Genomic DNA, 22,381 nt, shown 5'->3' with positions numbered 1-22,381 from the left:
AGTGTAGGTAGCCTAATATTTAGAGAAAAATTATACTGAAATATAGTGTTAAATCCTTTCTTTTTTCATATTTACTTGCCACAACTGTTTACTGGAATAGAAACAGACAAATGTCACTCCTCTCAAATAGCCTAAGCTATTTCTCAAATAATAAGAGATGATATAATGAGATTATAATAATTTACTTTTTGATATCAGGGAAAGTTTTAATTTTTCTATACAACAAACTTCTAAAATCAATGTAGAGCAGTTTTCTCTATTTTAATTAAAATACTATATTTCAGTGTGAAATATAAAATATAGGCCATCATATCTTTGGTAATTTTATTTTACTTCAATGTTTACCAAATTTGTCCATTTTGGTCTTTCAAATTTTAAACTGGGCTGATTATACCTAATTACAGATTGCTAATTCCAGTGATACTTTCCCATGAGAACATGAAATCTTTGATATCGAATGCTATAAGGTTTGTTCTTTCTTATTAAGATGCAACTGTCTTTTTTATGCTATAACTGCATATGTCTCTTTCAGAGTGTTAGGAAGAAAAATAAATTGAGTCAAATTGCAGCTTTAATCTCTATTAAAATTACCCTCTGTCTCTCTGTTCTTTACTGCATGTCTGGACATGTTTATATATATATTAGTATTAGCAGGCATTATTTAAGAGTGGTTACAAGAACAACTGTTTTTTGAATGGTCCAGCAACAGTTACTCTAAATCCAACTGATAATTCTGTGAAATGGCATGTAATAAAATGACAATATTTACTCCTAGAATAGGTCCTCAGTAAGGTAATTGTATTCATTAAATCACCCATACCATCAGATTACTGTATAGAAGTTATTTCCTAAATAATCCCTATAATCCCCTCTGACCCATGTGCACGTATGTACCTAAATGGTTTTTGTGCTGAATATGACTCAAGAAGTAGGAGCAACAACTAGTACTGTTGGCTTTTTATTTTCCTTTCTTTTTAATCAGATTTCCTTTGCGTTCATTGGAGTTTTTTTTTTTTTTAACTGTATATGTGAGTGAATTCGATTAGAAATTAGAGAAATTTCATACAAGCATATTTTCATGGAGTGTCATTTCTTGTTCCAAAAAAATCATCATGTAAGCAAAATGTGCCACATTGCAATTTGCAGCCCTTTTTCCTTTTCAGAAAGAATATTTGATTAACGATTGTTAAAATGTCAAGTGCATGGTTATATGCTTCTAATCCCTATTGTATCATATTCCAGCTCTCGGGCCTAATATGTGGACAACAGCAACAATGATCTCTGTTTCCTGTAATTTGCCTAAAGTTTTGTTCAGCTTGTTTAGATTTTCTAGAAAAGGTTAGACTAATCATAGATCTTAGAATCACCTAAAATAGTGGATTCCACCTTTTCATATTGTTAATATTACCGTTTATTTAAGATCTTCCATGAATAAGATCAAATGACTACTTTTCCAAGACTGGATATTCATGGGTTTGCAGATATTTTAATTTTTTATGTTAACTTTCTTTAGAAGTCATGTTGAGGTTAAAATTCTCCTCCTAGCAGGCTGGTATTAAAATTAGAATAAGAAAGTTACAGACAAGAAGCAAGTCTACTGAAGAAGTGACTTTATACATATATATAAATGTAGTTGTCTGAATAATCTCTAATTTGAGATGTTCAGCAAGCAGGTGGAATAGCATAGAAACATGCAATGACTATGAATAAAATGCAACTCAAGTATTTAAAAATGCTTTTCTATTTGATGAAAATTATTTGTAAAAGTTATATTAAAATTTTGTGCATCATGGAAATAATTCAGAATGGTAATATGACTATGAATAGTTTGGGACAAACACATTAATTATGAAAAACATAGATTTTATTCATACAAAAATTTAAGAAAAATTAACAAAACTTTATTCTATGTTAAAATATACTGAAGAATGTTTTTGTTCATAAATTGGGATCTAGACAATAGGTTTTATGGATGTAAGAAGAAGAAAGAATTGAAAGGGGGAGAGCAAAAGCCTAGAAGGAGAAGAGAAACATAAAATATAGTTAAAAGAAGTAGAGAAGACATAAAAATGTAGTTAACTAAAGACTGGTGGTTACACTGTCTAATTCAGATATTGGTAACAATGTCAGAAATTGTAAATTATCCTGATGTGTAATTTAAAGAGCTAAAATAGAAAATTGGCAATTTCAACTACTGTTAGTTAGTTATTGGGATTTTATGTATGTCATTTAGCTAAATGAATATACTAAAAATTAGCATTACAGACAAAGCAACAGAATATTTATAATCTATGTCCATGCTTTAGCTAATTTCCTCAATAGCTCTCCATAGTTATTACTCTTTGTTTTCTGTAGATAATAGTTCTCTTTACATTCTGGACATGACTCTTGATTCACTCAGATATTCAAATGTAGAATATAAAAGAAAAGAAAGGCAATTTGAATTGTGCTAGTTTTGTACAAACAATATAGGTCTTAAAACATGACCAGTAAAGGAGAAAACAGCATTAGAAAGAGTGACTTAATTTTCAATTTTATTTTCTACAGAATTTATATTTCATCAAGACAAACATACATCTCTGAAGATTATTCTAGAGGTACTCACGTTTAATAGAAATAGATCATTTTCTCCATGGTAACTATTTGCCATACTATATCACTTTGTTTTAATACATTATTACGTTGTTTACAAGTAATTTCAAAAAAAAAGATTGCAAATACATGTCATAGAGACATCTTAATCTTTATTTTCAGTGAGGCTAACCAAAGCAATGGTTATGTTTTTTTATTTATTAATCCAGAAACAATTCTATCATCCTCATGTAAGTATTTATCGTGTAATTTTATCTAAAAGTTTGGAAAATGTAAAAAGTTAATTATCTTACAATTACACTTTCAATTAAAAAATTATTCAAGTAGCCTATGTTTATTCACAATTTCAGTTATTCTGAGAATTCTTTTAGAATTCCATGCATGCTCTTTTCTAAATATACAAGTTTGTGTATAGAATCTATGTGACTAAGGATTGCGGAAACATGGTGGAGTGAGAGACATCCCCAGATCTCTCCCCTTGAAACAACATGTATTTTTACATTCTTAACCATTCACCAAGAAGAAAGCAAAGAATCCTTGTGAATGAATTGGAATCTGCATCATAGCACTAAGTTTGTACTAACTGGAAAAGCATGAACAGGAAAAAATAATCTTAGAAATGGCAAGGGGAGAGAATGTCCAGACAGTAAACTTGCACAGGTTATTGTAGGTTGGCAGCTGCTGAGCCTGAGATATAATTATGTAATTAATCAGACCTCCCACCAGTTTGACAGCAGGGTCAAATAGGGACTACTGCTATTATAAAGCAATTGACTCCACTTGCCTTGGCCTCAATATTGGAGTTATGTTGGATTAAGAATAATGGCAAGAGCTATCACATTCCTGGGATGCCATCTGGTACAGGGTATTTACTCTGCATTTTACCAAAAAACCTACTCCTACAAAGTTACATAAGGAAAAAGCACTGAAACTTCCTTTCTTCGCTTTATATTTCATTGACTTTGATTACATAAAAACAATAAATAAAAGCATAGAATCTACTATAGGAACTATTGAACTTAAGAGACTCAATATAAAAGGTGAAAAATTCATTTTAATTATAGTATTTAAAAGGTAAGAAATTAAAATGACTGTTCAGAGATTCTATCCTTGGACCTAACCCCTCCGCTCTCAAAAAAATATTTGCTTTTAGTACTGTCCTCAATAATATCCTCACAACAAATCTCACGTGTTCAAAGGATTGATCCTTAAAATATCCTTCATTATAAAATGCTGACAAAATACTAAGAGTGAGTCAGTAAAAGAAATATTGACGGTCCAAAGGAAAGGTACATATGATAATCTAAATTTATGTAAAGATACTTATAGATAACTAAAAAACTGAATGGACTACATGATATTTAGGTAATCTCATGGAATATTATCAATATTTTCTTCTGATAAGAATAGAAGATGAGTGCGTTCAAAGTTTTATTTTCTCGCATACATTTGGAATGCAGATAATCTTTCATACCATTTAAGTGAAACACAATTACGGTTGACATCCTAGAATTGTATTGACAAAACCCATGAAAGAAAAATGCTTGAATAGAATATCACACCATTTACCAACTGAGGTAGCCAGAAAGACAACACTGATTATCATTGAGAATTTTTTCTCTAAATAAGAAGGATGGAAAGAAGGAAGGGAAGGAGGGAAGGAGGGAAGGAGGGAAGGAGAGAAGGAGGGAGGGAAGGATGAGACACTGGTAGGCGACGTGAAGTAAGGTTGGGGGGCTGCTGATTTAGGTAGGACGACCGGGAAGGAAGGAAGGAAGGAAGGAAGGAAGGAAGGAAGGAAGGAAGGGGAAAGGAAAGGAAAGGAAGGAAGAGAGGGAAGGAGGGAGAGAGGGAAGGAGGGAGGGAGGGAAGAAGGAAATTGAGGTTGTTCTGGAACTGTCATGAAGGCCTCAAAGTTCTGCTCTTTAGAACATAGCTGCATGAATTCTAACCTGGAATATCTTATGTTTTCTATTGTGTATAACCAGATGTTCATTTCAGTCATAATAATGCCTTAGGAAAACATCTAATGTTTGACTTCAATTAATGTTAATTATTTCCTAGTTTTATGTTTTACTTATAAAACTCAATATACTATTAATATGAAATAATTATTTCACATTCAACTACAAACCATTGATCAAGAATTAAGTTTGAATAACATCAGCAAAGTGGCAGAATAGGAGTTTTCTACCATCATAATTCAGTATGTTTTCTACCAATGTACTGATTTAGCTAATTTGCTATTTAAATCTTTTAACTATAAGCCAACCCAAAGTTGAGCAATTATCTACCAAAAAGGATAAGAAAAGTTTTAGAATAATCAATTTAAAGTTACACTTTTAAATAACACAGCCAGTTCTTTGCTACTCTTAATGATAAAATTATCATACAGTCATGTGGATAAATTAATTTTTTTATAGACCTAGAAAGCTAGAGGGGCAACATACTACTCATGCAAAGAAAGGTGAGTAAGGAAATAGGGCTCCAAGAATAAGTACCTGAATTGCTCATTGACAAACACTATTTAATCAGTCAACTGTCTTTCTAAAATATAGAATATGGTGTACTAACTCAATCCTTTAATATGAACTCAATGACAGCCTATAAAAGCCTGCAGAACATTCAATGTTTTATTATTTTATTTATCATTATTATTCTTACTGAAATTTATATGCAAAACTACAGTCTATAAATTCATCAATTATCACATTGTAAATTTTGTTTCTATGACTTTTAGATTAATTCTGGTTACAGGATTTGAGTTTTGAGATTTTTGTTAAGAATAAAAGTAACACAAATTTTATTTAGATAAGCTAAAACACTTCCATTATTTGGAAGGCTCTAAAATCTTCAATAGGGATCATTTACGTGGAACCATACTTGCAGAGATCATTAAATTTAAGATATTTGCCAGGAAATCAATAGGCCCTTGAACATTTCCCTAGTTTGGGAATCATTCTGAGGAATTATATTTAGATAACTTTTTAATTAGAGTAAGGTGAAAGCAGCCTGGGGCATTTGGAACATTTAATTCCTGCATGTAAGGATAAGTTAGGTCTGCTGGTTGTCAACTGCAATATAGGATGCAATAACCTAACATTTCTATGTACATTTAAGTCTTCATAAGGGAGAAGTTTAAAAAAGAGAGAGAAACAAATTAAGAAATTTTAGAAATATTCAAGATATTTACATAAAAACAAATTTTATAAAATTCTACACACATATTTGAATTTCACATAAGGTTTTTTAATATAAGTATGTTCCAAATATTGCATTTACTATACTAACAAAAATATCTGTTGTTTATCTGAATTTCAGATTTAACTGGGCATTAGTATTTTTATCCACTAATTTTGCAGCCCTCATTCCAAAATAGTAGCATGTATACTTATGTGAGTCTATAACTTGTAAATAATAATTATTTCACATTCAACTACAAACCATTGATCAAGAATTAAGGTTGAGTAACATCAGCAAAGTGGCAGAATAGGAGTTTTCTACCATCTTATCACCAAAAACACAAATTTTAACAATTACCCATGCACAACAGTACCTTTGAGAAAGTCTAGGAGTCTAGCAGAGAAATTCCAACACACTGTTGGAGCAAAACCATTCAAGATTGGATGGATTAAAGAGAGTATGGTGAACAGTTTTACTCTGTGCTTGCATCACTTCTGCCCCAAGGTAGCACAGCTCAAATGCCAAAAGAGACCCTAGTAGCCTGGAATTTCTCCACAGGGGAAAGTGAGAGCATGTGGCTTCCCCTGCTCTGTGTGGTACTGCAAAGTAGCCCACTTCTTTCTCATTGCATTCAGAATACTGAAGTGATCTGTATGATCGAGGGGTAGGGAGGGGCTGGGAGAATAGCAGCCAAAGCTTAGAACATATCAAGGGGATACAGATCGTACTAACCACATCGCAGACTCCATCAGAAGGCCTGTTATAGGCTGCTAAGGATGCCTCATCTATGGATCCCCCAACTGGCCCATGGGCACCCCCAACTGTTTACTTCTCTCACCCAAATGCTCCTAATTCCATGCCTGGCTCCCTATGCACATCTTCGAGGGCAATGAATCTGAGCCTTTGTATATGTCTAGTAAGCATGCACAAAAGCCAGCCTGACTCTAAGAGATTGAGATAAAGCACATCAACTTGAGCATTCAGAACTACCCTAGGAAAAGCAAAAAGGAAGCTGTCAGAACTCAACCTGGTTTTGCAAGAATAAGACAAGGCATGCAATCTTAAGAATTACTACCCAAGAGAGAACAAGAAGTGTGAGCCAGGTGTATTCATAGAAAAAGTCTGAGACAGCCTCAAAATCTCTAGTAGGACTAACAGAAGATTTTTCTCTCCTGAAGCCAATCAGTAAAGACTGGAGGAAGTGACTACTTCTTCAAATGCAAAGACAATAGTGCAAGGCATCAAGGAGCATAAAAAAATAAAGAAAATGTGACACTACCACAATAATTTTCCAGCAACTGACCTTAGGAAAATGAAGATTACAAATTTTTGACAAAGAATTCAAAATAATTGTTTCAAGGAAATTCAATGAACTACAAGAGGATAAAGACAATTGAACAGAATCAGGAAAATAAGACAAAAATGAATTGAATAGAAATAGATAAATAAAGGAACAAACAAATTCTGGAGCTGAAGAATATAATAAAATTAAAAATGCAATAGAGAGCATTAATATTAAACTTGACCAAGCAGAAGGAGAAATTTGTGAGTCTGAGGACATGTCATTTGAAATTATCCAGTAAGAGGAGAAAAAAGAAAGTAGGATGAAAAGAGTGAAGAAAGCCTATGTGAATTCTGGGACACTATCAAATGAAACAATTTATGCATTATTGGAGTCTTAGGAGAAGAGAGGGAGAAAGGGACAGAAAGCTTATTTAAAGAAATAATGGCTCAGAAATTCCCAAATCTGTAGAGAGATTTGAGCATCCAAGTTCATGAAGCTCATAAATCCCAAATCCAGCTCAAAGAGATCTCCTGCAAGACACTTTCTAATAAAACTGTCTAAAGTCAAAGACAAAAGATTTTAAAAAATCAAAAGAAAAAAAAATCTTACATACAAAGGAAACCCCTTAAGGCAATTAGATTTTTCAGCAGAAACTTCGCAAGCCAAAAAATTGAGGGATGATATACTCAAAATGCCGAAAGAAAGAAAAACAAACAAACAAACAAAAAATTTCCAATCAAGAATACTTTAGCTGGCAAAGTTTTCATACAGAAATGAAGATCTGTACACCCGAAAGATATCTAATATTGATGGAAAAAAATCGAAAACAAATAAATGAAAAGATATTCTGTGTTCATGGATTGGAAAAATTAATATTTTTAAATGGCCATACTACTCAAAATGATTTACAGATTCAATGCAATACCTATCAAAATTCCAATGGCAATCCCTATCAAAAATCTAAGGGCATTTTTCACAGAAATTGAAAAAAGAAAACAATCCTAAATTAATACTGAACACAAAAGACCTCAAATACCTAAAGCAATTTTGAGTAAGAAGAATAGAGATGGAGATATCACACTTTCTGATTGTAAAGTATATTTTAAAACTATAATAATCAAAACAGGATGGTATTGGCATAAAAAAATAGACCCCAAATTAATGGAAAGAACAAAGAGCCCAGAAAGACACCAATGATATACGGTAACTAATTTTCCACAAAGACAACAAGAATACACAATGTGGAAAGAATAATCTCTTCAATAAATGATTATGGGAAAACTGGATTGCCAAATGCAAAAGAATGAAATTAGACTTCTATTTTATACCACACAGAAAAATCAACTTAAAATGGTTTAAAAACTTAAACATCAGATCTGAAACAATAAAACTTCTAAAAGAAAACTTAGAAGGAGAACTATGTGGCAATATTATTATTATTTCTTTTTGGATTTGATACTAAAGCCAAGGCAATAAAAGAGGAAATAAACGAGTGTGTCAACATAAAACTAAAAAGCCCCTGCATAGCAAAGGAAAACATCAACAAAATTAACAAGCAACCTATGGAATGAGAGAACATATTTGCAAAACATTTAATAAGGGGTTGATATCCAAAGTATATATGGAACTCATGCAACTCGATCACAAAAACAACTCATTTGAAAATATGCAAAAACCTGAATAGACATTTTTTCCAAAGACAAAGACTACATATGTATGATCAATAGGCATATGAAAATATTCTCACCATCACTAATCATTAGGGACATGCAAATCAAAACCGTGACAAAATATCACCTCACACTGGTTTGGATATCTACTATCAGAAAGGCAAAAGATAACAAATGTTAGCGCAGATATAGATAGAAGGGAACCCTCGTACACTGTTGGTGGGAATGTAAATTGGTACAGCCATTGTAGAAAACATTGTAGAATTTCCTCAAAAATTTAGTTAACAGGAAGATACAATGAAAAGGCAGCCATCTACAAGTCATGGAGAGGCCACAGAAGAAACCAAACCTGCTGACACCTCGATCTTGAACTTGTAGATGATACCAGAACCATAAGAAAATAAATTACTGTTGTTTAAGCCAACAAAAAATAAATAACAGAACTATCATATGATCCAATAATCCCAATTTTTGGTGTATATGCAAACAAAACAGAACAAAACAAAGCAAAATAACAAAATAACTATCTTGAAGAGATACTTATATAGCCATGTTTATTGTAGCATTATTCGCATTTAAATTGTGGAAACAACCTAAATGTCCACTGACAGATGATTGGATAAAGAAAATGTGATCTATACACAATGTACTATTATTTAGTCTTAAAATAGAATGAAATATTGCCATTTCCAACAACATAGATGAAACTGGCAGACAGTAAGCTAAGTGAAATAGACAGAGAAAGATAAATACAGTATGATACCACTTATATGTGGAATTTTTATTCTTCATAGAAATAGTAGAATAGTGGTGACCTGGGGCTGGGGTCAGGAAAATGGGGAGACATTGATCAAAGGGTACACATTTTCATTTATAAGATGAATAAAGCCGGAGGATCTAATGTATATGTATAGCATGGTGACTATAGTTAATAATGTGCATTGTATATAATTGAAATATGCTGAGTGTAAATCTTAAGCATCCTCTCACACACAAAAAGTAACTACATGAGATGATGGATATGTTAATTAACTTTGATATACATATACATTATGGGAATCCTTTCACAATGTATATGCATATCCAATCATCCTGAACACTTTAAATATATTAAATTTTTCTTTATCTATTATGCCTCAAAAAAGCTGGAAACAGATATAAATAAAATAATTAGGGAAGTAAAATATGATTACCTTTCAATTTATAAATTGAATTCTTAAGCAGCCTTTTATATCTGGGTATAATGTAGTTGGATTTCTGATTAAGGTAAGCAACCTTTGTCAGGAAGTCACTTTAATGTAAAGTTCTGGAGAAATTTATATTTAATTCATTGAGATTACATGTCATAGCTTTCTGCAGAAATAAAAAAGATAAGACTAGCAAATTATTTCAGGAACATTTGGGGGTGTTGTATTATTTTAATCTCAAAGGAAAGTTGGCATTTAAATCTATGTATGGAGTTTTAAAATATCCTGATTTTGGAAAATGTAAACAGGAGATGCTTTACCACTCTCATTTCAACAATTTTCTTTGAGCAACTTTATAATCATAGAATACACTCTCTTCCTTTTCTGACATAGGAGGAAACCATGTGGCATCATCCAGCATCCGCATGTCCTGTTGCTCTTTGACTCTTGGTGCAAATATCAGTTTTCCTGCTCACTAGCAGTGTTGTGTTGGATAAATCACTTAACTGCTCTGTACTTGTTTCCTCTGAAAAATGAAAGAATCCTGATAACAGTTGCATTTCATAATGTTGTTATAAAAAACAAATATTAATATTTATAAAATATTTAGAACATTATCTGATACTTAGCATTACATATTTATTAAATGAAATAAATATCACATAACTTGTATTTAATTAATAGTGAACCTGTTACTAATTTTCCCATGTCAGTACACAGATTTCTAACTGATTTTTAAATGGCTGCTTAGTATTCTAAAGAGTTTATTTCACATAATTTATTTAAATATAGAACTTCCGATGGATATTTAGGTTATTTATAATTCTTTTATAATAATACAAATGCTGCTACTATAAGAATCCCTGAACAAATATCTTGGCATATAGTGAGAGTATTTCTGAAATTAGATTACCCCCAAAAATGTTTATTTTTAATTTTTGTAGATACTGCCAAATTGTCTTCTCAATAAGCTGGATACATTGTTAAACACTGAATAAAACTTCCCATTTTTCCAACTGTTTTTCAACACTTTTAAAAATACACAGTTTCTCCATTCCAAATGGTGCTATGGTGCCTTGTTGTCAGTCAAAATATCTTAAGTGAACCAAAAGAGACACTATTTGCGACAGTTTAGAGAAGTCTGTTTTAACCACGATACTATAACCCATGATAAGGGTGTATGTGTTTTTCTGTCTAATAACATATTTCTGTTAAGAGTAAGTATTGAAATGAACAGAATATAGGAATATTTTGAGTTCAGATATAGGATAGAGTAGATCAGCATGAGAGAGAGAGCAATTTCCTTTCACGAACTCTGTAATTTCCTTACTTAACAATTTTCAAAAACTGTAATACTCTCGAAAAAGAGTCCCATGGGAATTTTTACTATGAGCAAAAACAGCTTTTGTGAGAATTATTGAAAGTGGTGTTGTCTTATTTTATCTAGGGAACAAATTTACCTGGCAACTTTCTGTGCCTTATCCATCTTTCTCATATGCAGTCTATTCCTATATTAATTATACCTGAGGAAACAATGATAGAAAAATACATTTGCAACACTTTAAAAAACATAGAATGTTAGTCCTTTATCAGCATAATTTATTGAAACCCTAACAAACCAAACCATTTGCCTAATAACTGTGATAATTCACTAGGTTGAGAGGAAGCCATAGAATGAGTTATCTAGGAGCAGTTCTAGGAGAAAAAATTGTCTAATCTACTTTCAGATTCTGTAGGAATTTTTTGTAAAACATCCCACATTTCAATAAAAAATTATGATCTTTGACTTCCTAAAATACACTGATGATTTTATGAAATCTATTAACCTTAAGAAATAAGTTTAAAAGGAACATTGATAAATGTAAAGATTCACTACATTTTTTTTTTCCTATCAAGAGAGTCCATAAAAAAGTAAAGCTTTCTGCACTTTCATGGTAGGAAAAGGGAAGGGTGTTGATAAGAGTTAAATTACCGATTTCAGATTAAATAAGAAAATTAAGTTCAAAACTCCTTAATTAAGTAAAGAAGTGATTTTCACATTGAGTAGTTTATAAAACATGAAATTATCAAAAATAGGAATATGGTTCCTTAATGAAATTGTTATTAGTTGCAGCATACTCCCTTTATCATATAAGATTAAAATTATTTATAATACAGAAATGTCATTGATAGAGTTTAATTTTCTTGATGACTTTGAAGAAATCATAGTCTCCAAATTTGTTTTTGTTTTTTTTTTTTGACAAATGTAAAAGATTAGGAAAGAGAGATGCACAAACAGAAAAAACACTATTCTAGAGGTATTCCTTGCATAAGAGAGATGTTTATTTTACATATGCTATGTTGTTATTTACATAAAATTCTCTTTATGCCCTTAGGGATATTTAGGGAGACTGTGTGTGTGTGTGTGTGTGTGTATGTTTATGTATATATGTATATATATACATATATAATAAATAGTGCTTTTATTCAAAGAAGATAAGTTTTTAAGTTGAAAATTTCAGTTTCAGTATCATTTCTATATGTTTATTTAGAAGGTTTATGAAAACAGAGAAAGTACAAAAGAGACATTTTATCTTCCAATATGCTTGGAGAGATGGTAAAGAGGTAAATGTGCAATTGATACTACAGTTTTATGTACCAAGAAGAGATATTCATATTTGGAGTAATTTCCCAAATAAGCCAAACAAAATACTAGATTTTGAGGGAAAGTGTGGTTTTGAAAAACCATGCTTAACCTTGCCATCAGTTTTATTCATTGATAAAATGCATTGCCTTATCAATAGCTATAGGGAGGTGACTGATTTTTTTAATAGGCTGCAAAAACCTGTGTTTCTCAAACAGTGCTAAATCAGCAGTGTTTTATTGGTCTAAAACAAGCACTGAGCAAAAGAAAGAACACCAGAGAAATCAAAATATTGGACTCATAGTTTTCTTAGTAACTACAAGTGCAAACAGAGAGGCCATTTAATTTCTCTAGACCTCAATTTGTATATCTTTAAAGGATACTGTTATATTTCTAGTCTAACTTTCTCTAATTATGATTCAAATACTTATTCATCTGTTCTTCAACTGTTCTTGGTAAGTTTTAATATCCATTAAACAGACCATGCTATAAAATAGTCTTCTATGGAAAATCAATCACTGGATCTGGCTCTAAAAGACTATATTTGTGAGGTAGGATTCCTCTCTGACATGAGGTATGCTTCTTTTTAGACACAGTGTTGCTTTTAAATTCCTGACAGTTTGGCTGACTCTAACCTATTACTCCATCTTGATGTGTGGTTTTAGCTCACTTTGACTTTGAATTAATACTCTATGGACCCTTAACTTTGGGGATCTGGGTTCAGAATGCTACCTCAACTTGCTGCACTATTTCATTCCTTTCCAACTTTGATTAATTTCATTATCCTTCTATATGCTATCACATGGAGCAGAAGTAAATCTCTTCTAATGTTTGGTTTACATAAAACTACAGTGTGAGGTCTATACATGGCAAAGGTAACATAAATTTCCCATTTGACAAACTTCTTTCAGTTATCAATATAAATATATAGAAAAAGTTGAATATTTGGCTAATGCTTGGGTGAGACATACAGAAACATTATGACATAATTTAGAAAACAAAATATTCTAATATTCTAGCCTAATTGGTTAACTGTTTTGGGGAGGAACAATTCCTGGAATGAGCAAATTAAGTGTTCTTCTTATTGTAGTCAAATTGATTTCAATATCGAAGATTTATTTTATGTTTGAACTAAAGTACTAGAATCTAGAGGTTCTCAACTGGATGGTTTTGCAAACTAGGGGCCATTTTCAGTTGTCATAACTGAGCGGGAAGCGGGAGGATGCTACTGGCATGTAGTGGATTGAGACCAGGAATGCTGCTAAATATCCTGCCACACAGAACATGCCTATAACACAGAAATACCCAGTAGTGCTGAGGTAAAGAAAATTTGTGCTAGACTAATTATGGGCTAACATTTTAGTTCCAAAAGTCGAACCAAGAACAAGAATGTTCCCTCTAAATAAGTGGAACTTTACATAGAGAACTTAACGTCACTGAGTTATGTGTCCAAAATCCAGATTTAATATTGGATTCTGTCCTTGTAAGACCCATATGGAAAGAAAAGGGATGACAAGGGGGAAAATATTAAAATTTTCACTATTCCTGTCAGGTTGGATAATGAGCTGATGTCAGTGAAGAGGACTAGAGTTTTCTAGAAGCCTCTGTGTCTCCATGGAAACAAGGTCTTTCAATTTCCCTTCTGAGAAGAGCATTACCTTTATCAGCAATAACAAAAACAGCTTCTTGAAAACTATTTTCTATTGATGTGAATTGCCTTAAGAAGATAGTTGTGAGACTTTTTCTATTTATGAACCTACTATGTGCTGCTTTTCTGGTATGGTATAGTAGTCTTACCTCAAAGCCACTCTGTGTTCAAATCCCAGCTCCATCACTACCTAGCTACATAAACTTATATAAGCTCCATGAGAAGTTTGTACCTCAGTTTCTTCATCTATAAAATGAGACTAATGGTATTACCTTTTTCATAGGCTTTATGGAAAGTGAATTGAAATATATAAAGTGCACAGAACAGTCCCTTGCCCAGCATAAGCATTTAATAAATTTTGACTATTATTTTTTATCAGCATCAGCATCATTGTCATTAAGAGTAGAAAGAAATTTCAAGAAGAGGCTGGGACCCAGGTCATCCTTTCACGATACAGAGCTAAAAGCAAATGACATTCCTAAGTTTGACCATGATATTACCTCTTAAATTTAAACTACTCTATTGCAATTAAACTGTATCAGTCAGCTCCCACTAAGGCATATAGGCTTCAGTTAACTTAAGGGAGAAACAGGTGATTAAGCAAAGACACTCTTAATACAAGTGGTATTTGTTTGAGAGTCCAAACCTAAGTTGGGGATCATCCAATACAGCTATAGGATTACATAGTTTCTATTAAGATTTCTCCGGTAAGAATCAGCTTTTCATTCTTTATGCAGTTTTGTTTACCCTAAACAAAGCATTATTATCTTATTTTATAAAGTCACTGAAATTGACTGAAGGTTTCCATAAGCATTCAAATATAAAACCTAACAATATCTGTTCTCTTAATTCCAAGTTCAGGGCATTCCCCACCACAGTGGAAACATTTTGTCACAACTCTACCAGCAATTACAATAAGAGAATTTGGGTCACTACTAAACCACAGACTTAGAACATGATACGTGTTTAACCAAAGTTATGCATAAAATAAATCTAAGTATTCTAACCAAAAATTAACCCCAAAAGATCTCAATTGTAAAGAAAGAAAATTTTCAAATATGTTAAAATTTTATATTTATGTTGTGTACATAAAATAATTTGTCTAGAGCAGAGATTTTAGTTGCCTGCCTAATATTCATTTTTCTCTTTATCCATGAACCTTGTTTTTACTTATGGTGGCAGTGTACCCAAATTAAAAAAAAAAAAAAATTCTAGTTTCCTTAGCTGCTACTGTTAGTCAATGTGCCATAAATGGAAATATATAGATGGAAATTGAGACAATCTCTTTAAAGATACTGACTCAATTAAGAAAACTTTCACATTTGTGCTGTTTCTAACCCTCTCCCCCTTACTGCCTAGAATATAGACATGCTGGGTGAAGAAATAGCAGTCATATTAGACCATGAGAAAGCCTTGAGTATGAAATTAAAATACTAAGGATCATGATTCAAAAAGACAAGAAGAACTAAAAGTCATGATTAGCATGGAGCTGCTATACCAGTTCTCAACAACTTGTCTCCAGACTTCCTTTACATGAGAGACATACAACTCTATCTTATTTAGGCATGCAATTTTGGTAGATACTGCTAAACCAAACCCTAATGGAGACTTTTGATCAAATCAATGGTGATTTGTTATGTCAATCAAAAGGGAGAAAGTCAAAATTTGTATATTATGTGCATAATGAAGAATAAAGTTATAAAGCTGCTAATATAACTGTCAAATTTATATGAATTACATTATTTTATCTTGAAAATATATTCTATAGTTTCTATTAGTATCTCCATCTTACAGATGAGAATATTATGACTTAGTGGGATGACAGGACACATAGACAATAAAGAGCAGTACTACGTTTTAATACGAGATAGTCTGACTCCAAAACTATTTTCCTTACGATAAAGTGACTTCAATTCAGGGCCTCATAATGAAAAAGATTTGAGATCAGTAAATGTGTGCAAGGCTAGCCAAACAGCAAGCATTTAAAAAAATAAAAGGTAAACTTAAAACACACCAGTTAGAAATATCTGTTTCAGATTTTTGATAACCATGTGCATTACAGTTTAAGACTGAATAGAAAACATTCATCCATTCAACTTTTCTCATTTAAGGATGAATAGTGAGGAAGTCTATAGAGTCTGTAAAATGAAATGGAGTATTAGCTAAACTGTTCCCATTGTATCTTAGGCAGAATATACTGCATAAATAATAATAAAGGGTACTGTATATCCAAGACACAAAAATTTTGTGGTTTTATTCAACTGGGTTAGTACAGATGAGTATAGGAATTGATGCATTTGTAGTGGGGCCTGTCTCTAGGGAAGAGGACAACTCCCGTAACCAAACATAAGACTTTGCAAAAACCAAAATATTCCCTGGCCTAAAAGGAAATCTGTTTGCTTGTACAAATATACCTTATTCTATGGGCATTTGTAGGACTGAGAGGAGATAATTTCCAGCACTCACGAAGCACAATTTACCTGGAGACCAATCTTGTTCTGTTCACAGGGATACAGGATTTTCAATGACTACATTTTTCAGGATATTCAGGAAGCTAACTTTGGCTGTGTTCGTTAACTCAAAGCAGGGGCAGATGGCTGGCCTACGTCTGGGCCTTCACTTCAAGTATTCTCCCTAAATGAGTGTTAAAGGGGAATTGTAAACTCACTATATTAAATAGGTGGTTATGATTTATTTATTTGACTTAAGAACTTCTAGAGTTACTGAAGACACTGGTGACCCTGAATTTCTTAGGAATATGTTGCTTTCACAAGCTTAGTGATCTATCAGCACATCAGAACATTCAACACTCCTGCATAGTAATCAGAATAGTAATTACTAAATAGAGGGTAGTAATCAAGATATATGGTCTTCCTTAAGATAAGAAACTCTTATTACTCAAAATGGAACTTTACATGGGACCCTAATTTGATATCTATATTTCTAGATATATCTATACATTAGTCCCCATTAACACTTAACTTTTCTCTCTCTCACACACACACATTCCCCAACATACTCTCTCACTCATATACTTGCATTTACACATTCTTGCACACAGAGACAGAGACATAGTCTGTCACATCTTAACATTAGTCTTTTTTTTTTTTTTTGTATTTGATTTGAGAATATGGTAAGCAACATTGACACTGGGCATGTAAAAGATGTTACAAACAAGTTTAGGAAATATAACTCAAAACAGGGAACTCCCTGACCAACTTTTTTCTAAATTCCATCATATAGCAAAGCAGTTTATTATTTTAAAAGTTTCTTCTGTGGATAGTAGTAACCAATGATAGGGGAAAAAGAAAAATCATTCAAGGTTAACTGTGACTTTTGTTGGAGTAGGTAATACAAACTCTTCCTCATTGTTTGGCAAAGTAACATAGAAAACAGGTACTGTGTGGGTAAAGATCAATATGCAATACAGTTATAAAAGCAAAATTAGATAATAAATGCAATTGTTTAAATATTTTATCCTCTATCTTCTTAGCTTATTATGTTTTCGCCTACTAAATGTGTTATTTAAATATGGTGATACAAAGAAAATATGACTCACTTATGATTCTTTTTTTAAATTATAAGGATAATTTATTTCATCATTAGTTCTTTTAATAAATATTTGAGTGCCTACTTTAAATCTCTGTGGGACTCTAGGATCTTACTCTTAGGATACTTAAGATTTCACGGAGATGATAACTTATAGAAGGGGATAACCTAAATAACAGTACGATATTTAATAAAATCATAACAATCATAAGACAATGTATAATGATGGAATGAGTATCAAATTATTACATTTTCAGCATTCTGAAAATTTAGAAGTAATTGTTGGCTACAGTGATAGGATCAGGCTGGTATTCTATGCAGGAACTAAATAGGGTGCTTACAATTTGCTAATGAAGTTAGAAATATGGTAATATAACTATAAATTTAAAAATGAAAATTAGAAGATGCACTTAGATATTACATGGTTAAAACTGGAGAACTGAATTCCTTCCATCAAAATGATAATAGAACAAGAGATTTTATAAATAAAAAATTGTGACTACATACCATACTGAAAATAAAGTTCTACCTAAGGGTAAGAATTCTTTAAGATCTTGTTTATATGGCATAAATGCAGTTATTAAAAACAAAATAAAATTCTCATTAGTATTTAGTTCCTAGGGGGAAAAAACATCATAAATATTCAGTAATATAGACCCTGTCTCATAGAGTGAAAAAGTCTGAAAACAATAGAAATGGAAACTATTTCACCTTAAGAGCAAAGTAGAAGTCTCTGATATTATGTATTTGGAAAGTGAGGCTATAATTTCTGGTAAAATATGGGAAACAATATATTCACAGAAACGTCTCCAGTATAGTCCATTTTAAAATGCTGGAAAATTTATTTATAGAATACATTGTAATATCTAGCAGTATAGGGGAAAAGGAGAAGTAAAGATGTTCCTTGGAGATGATAAACTTCAAATAAATAGTGTATGTAATTACACCCATACCCACACACATATATTCTGATAGACAACACAAGATCTCTACATCATATTATTTACTCACAGAGCATCATAGCAGTGCTTATTCCTCATACATCAGTTCCCCAAAGGGTGACATGGTGAAGGCTAAATGTACCTGCATGTACAGAAAGATTTGCACCACAGGAGAGGAACTTCACCTGGTATATATTCCCCTCTTCTCATCTGGAGGAAGATAGAGAAACCTTTATTTTCTAATGTAAAAAGTCCTCTGTGCTTTTGACTAGTAACTGTCCTTTGCATCCCAATGAGAGTATTTATTGTGATTAAGTTTCCTGTTCATCCTCATATGTTGGGCAGGTAGAGAACAGATAATTTGTCTTTTACTTCATAGCTCTCTGGAATAAAAAGGATTCTCATTTGGACCTGATGTAGTCATAAGATACTGGACTTTGAGCTCACAATCATGACTGTATAAGAATGTTGGTAGTCTTATTGTTACTAAGTGTATTTTGCATGCATGAGGGACATGCATTTTTATCTATAAGAGGATGGAAAAATTTGGTATTTTTTCTTATCCCCACAACTACGTAAGGAGCACACTTCTTTTTTCCATGGATATTAGACATGTCATATGACTTGCTTTGGCCAGCATGTCAGTAACGATAGTGTGACCTGAGGCTTGGAATGTGATTGCACTGTTGGAGTACACCCCTTGGACTTCTGCCATTGGCACAAAAGAGTAAGTCCTAGCAGCCCATTGGCTTTAGAAGAATGAGAGACACATGCAGCAGCCTGAAATTTATCCTACACCTAGGAATCAATCTAGGAGTGCAACCTAGGATTTCCAAACATTACACAACTGAGTCATGAGCAAGAAAAATGGTTATTGATCAATATCCTTGAGTTTTGTTATGCAGTATTTTGTCGATAAAGTTGACTGGATTATGATAACATTTTCCAGAACACTACATTGGTCCACTATATTGTTAACATCATGTTATTCAGACCTAATGAACAGAGAAAAATGCTTATCAGAAGATGAGAGGTAAATATATACATATTCAGAAACTTACCTAGTTGGAGAAGTTATTAAAGGTTCAGTGATCCAAAACATGACAGGACATTCATTCTAAAGTAAAGAATAAATTATTTCATTTTGCAACCTCTACCACAAAGAAAAAGACAGATTTTTTTTTTTTTTTTTTTTTTGGTGGTAGGGGATCTTTTGGGATTTTGAAAGGAGAATATACAGCAATTTAAAGTACTGCTATACCCATTTTTCAGCTTAGTTTGAAGGGTTCCAATTTTAAGAGTAGCCCAGAGCAAAGATCTCTGAATTTAGAGATAATAGATGCAATTGAGCTAGAATACCATTCAAATAGGTAAATTTTTCCACAGTAGCCCCTTGGCTTGATGTGTTTCTTTAATAGCCATCTATATTTAAGTGAAATTTAATTACTAGTCGATGTTCAAAAAATAAGAGCTTTCACATAAAAATTTATATTACCAGTTTATCTTCTAAAATTTGGCATACTGATTATTATTGCCATGGAGAAATACTGGTCCTATTTTCCCACATGGCTACAATAAGGCAGGCCTAAGTAGTGATAAACCTCCTAACACGTGGCATGCACTATAGTTTCCTACAGTCCATGTAGATCCCAGATCATTTATCTTATCTCATTCTGACTAAGTTGGATTCTTCCTTAATTTTATCCTGAGAACGGTATTGGTTCAAGTAGAATAGCAGGAAGTTTGGTTAACGTTAGTAGGTAAGTGGTGGAAATGATACACAGAAGAAAAGAAAGATAAAATTTGCACTTTAAAACAGCTACCATGGTGGATAACTAGAGAATAACTTTGCTGGAAAGCTTTAGGAATGAGTATATAACACACACTTCAGAATTATCCTGAGAAATGAGAAAGCTAGACTAATTATACACCAACAGCAGAGGTTCATTGGTTGAGGAATGTTCCTTGGGGAGTGTTCATTCTCTGGCAAGTTGCACTTGCCACATGTACTCTTAAGGAGTGAGCATGGCTTTCTGTAGTAAAGTGGGGGAATCTCATGGACAGAGGTGTGGGCACTGACAGCTGAAGTTCAGAAGTACAAGGAAAGATGTGAAAGATATGGGTGCTGAACTGATAGGGTCATATTTTTCTACTGAATATCAGTTGAAGCCCAGTTCAGAGCCATCTCGAAAGTTGCTTTAATTAGATGCTTAGTTTGATTCAAAGGGAGATTCCAAAAGAATTATGATGTAGTATTGATTTTCTTTCTCTCTGGTACTATAGAAAGCATAATGATTTTTTTTTTTATTATTTCAACTGTTAGAAAATGGCATACATAGTTATAACCATATAGATTGTGCATATAAAAAAATGCATGCAAAATATATGGCTGTGATATATCAAAGGTATGTTTATATAAATCATATGATTAGTTATTTTGGCTTATAGTAATTAGACATATCATAGACCTAAATAGAATTGACTCAAATTATTTATTTTCATGTGGAAATTTTTATGAAGCTGAAGGAAAAAGGAAAAACTAGTCTGGAATAATATGATATAATCTTGAAAAAAATAATTGGTAAAGTCACTCTTTGAGAAATGTATACTTTGCTACAATCGTACAGTCTTTCTCTAGATCAAACAGGCAAACAACGACACATAGAAAATGTGAGTCTATTTTGCACTGTACCTATAGTGGACCCTAAAGCGCCATTCTACATAAGAGCTGTTTGAGTTACATCTCTGAACACTCACAAAACCAGACAACACACTACTCACATCCCACATCTTTCCTAGAGCACGTTATAGAAAGATATTTGGGTCAAACGATCCTTAGAATTCATAGTGCATTTACTTTCAGTGTAGATTTCATTCTGACTTCACTAAATCATAACTAGACTATTTAATATTGTTTAACCATATTAAAAATACCTTATTGTATTATGTGTTAATTCACAATAACAAATTACTCATAATATCCCCTATCCATTCCCAGTTTTGTTAATGTCCAATGTTATAACAATGTGTACATCCCATTATATAGCAATAGTGAATGTTATATAGAGAAAAATTATGAGTTAACTTGTGATATTTATTGTCAGTGATCTCATCTAAAGATATTGTTTTCTTTGGGTGTGTGATTGGCCTGATAAGTAATACCTGTCAAATAGGAATTAAAAATCCTTCAGCTGGATTAGGAAAATTCTGGCATATAAAACAATGAATGTTATTTATCTTTGTAAAAGCCACATTGGACAGCATTCAGGACACATAATCCAAGTCATTGTTCTCAAATATGGAAACGACCCAGTTGAGAAGGACTATTGACTGATTTCTCTCTCTCCTTTTTCCCCTCCCCAATGCCCATCTCCATCACCACTCTTTTTATTACTAAGAGGAATAAATTAGAACACAGCTAGATCACAGTCAACTTGAATGTATTGTTCAAGGAAAAAGTAAATAGTCGAATTCTCCAGGTTTTAGGGACATATATTTGCTGAATGGAATATACTTAAGTAAATTTCAAAGAGAGATTCAAGATCAACTAATCTTTGGAGAGAATGGTTATTTTGGGACATATGACATATTTTTACTTGACTACTCTCTGTTTTAATTGAGGCCATTGTAAACAGATAATATGAATATTAATTTCTGAGGAGAGAGCCACCATAACTTCTATTTAGACTCATTGCTTAGATAA

Source organism: Pteropus alecto, unplaced genomic scaffold (assembly GCF_000325575.1).
Source record: "Pteropus alecto unplaced genomic scaffold, ASM32557v1 scaffold20, whole genome shotgun sequence".
NCBI classification, from domain to species: Eukaryota; Metazoa; Chordata; class Mammalia; order Chiroptera; family Pteropodidae; genus Pteropus; species Pteropus alecto.
The sequence above is the reverse complement of the archived record's forward strand: the minus strand, read 5'-3'. Positions refer to the sequence as shown.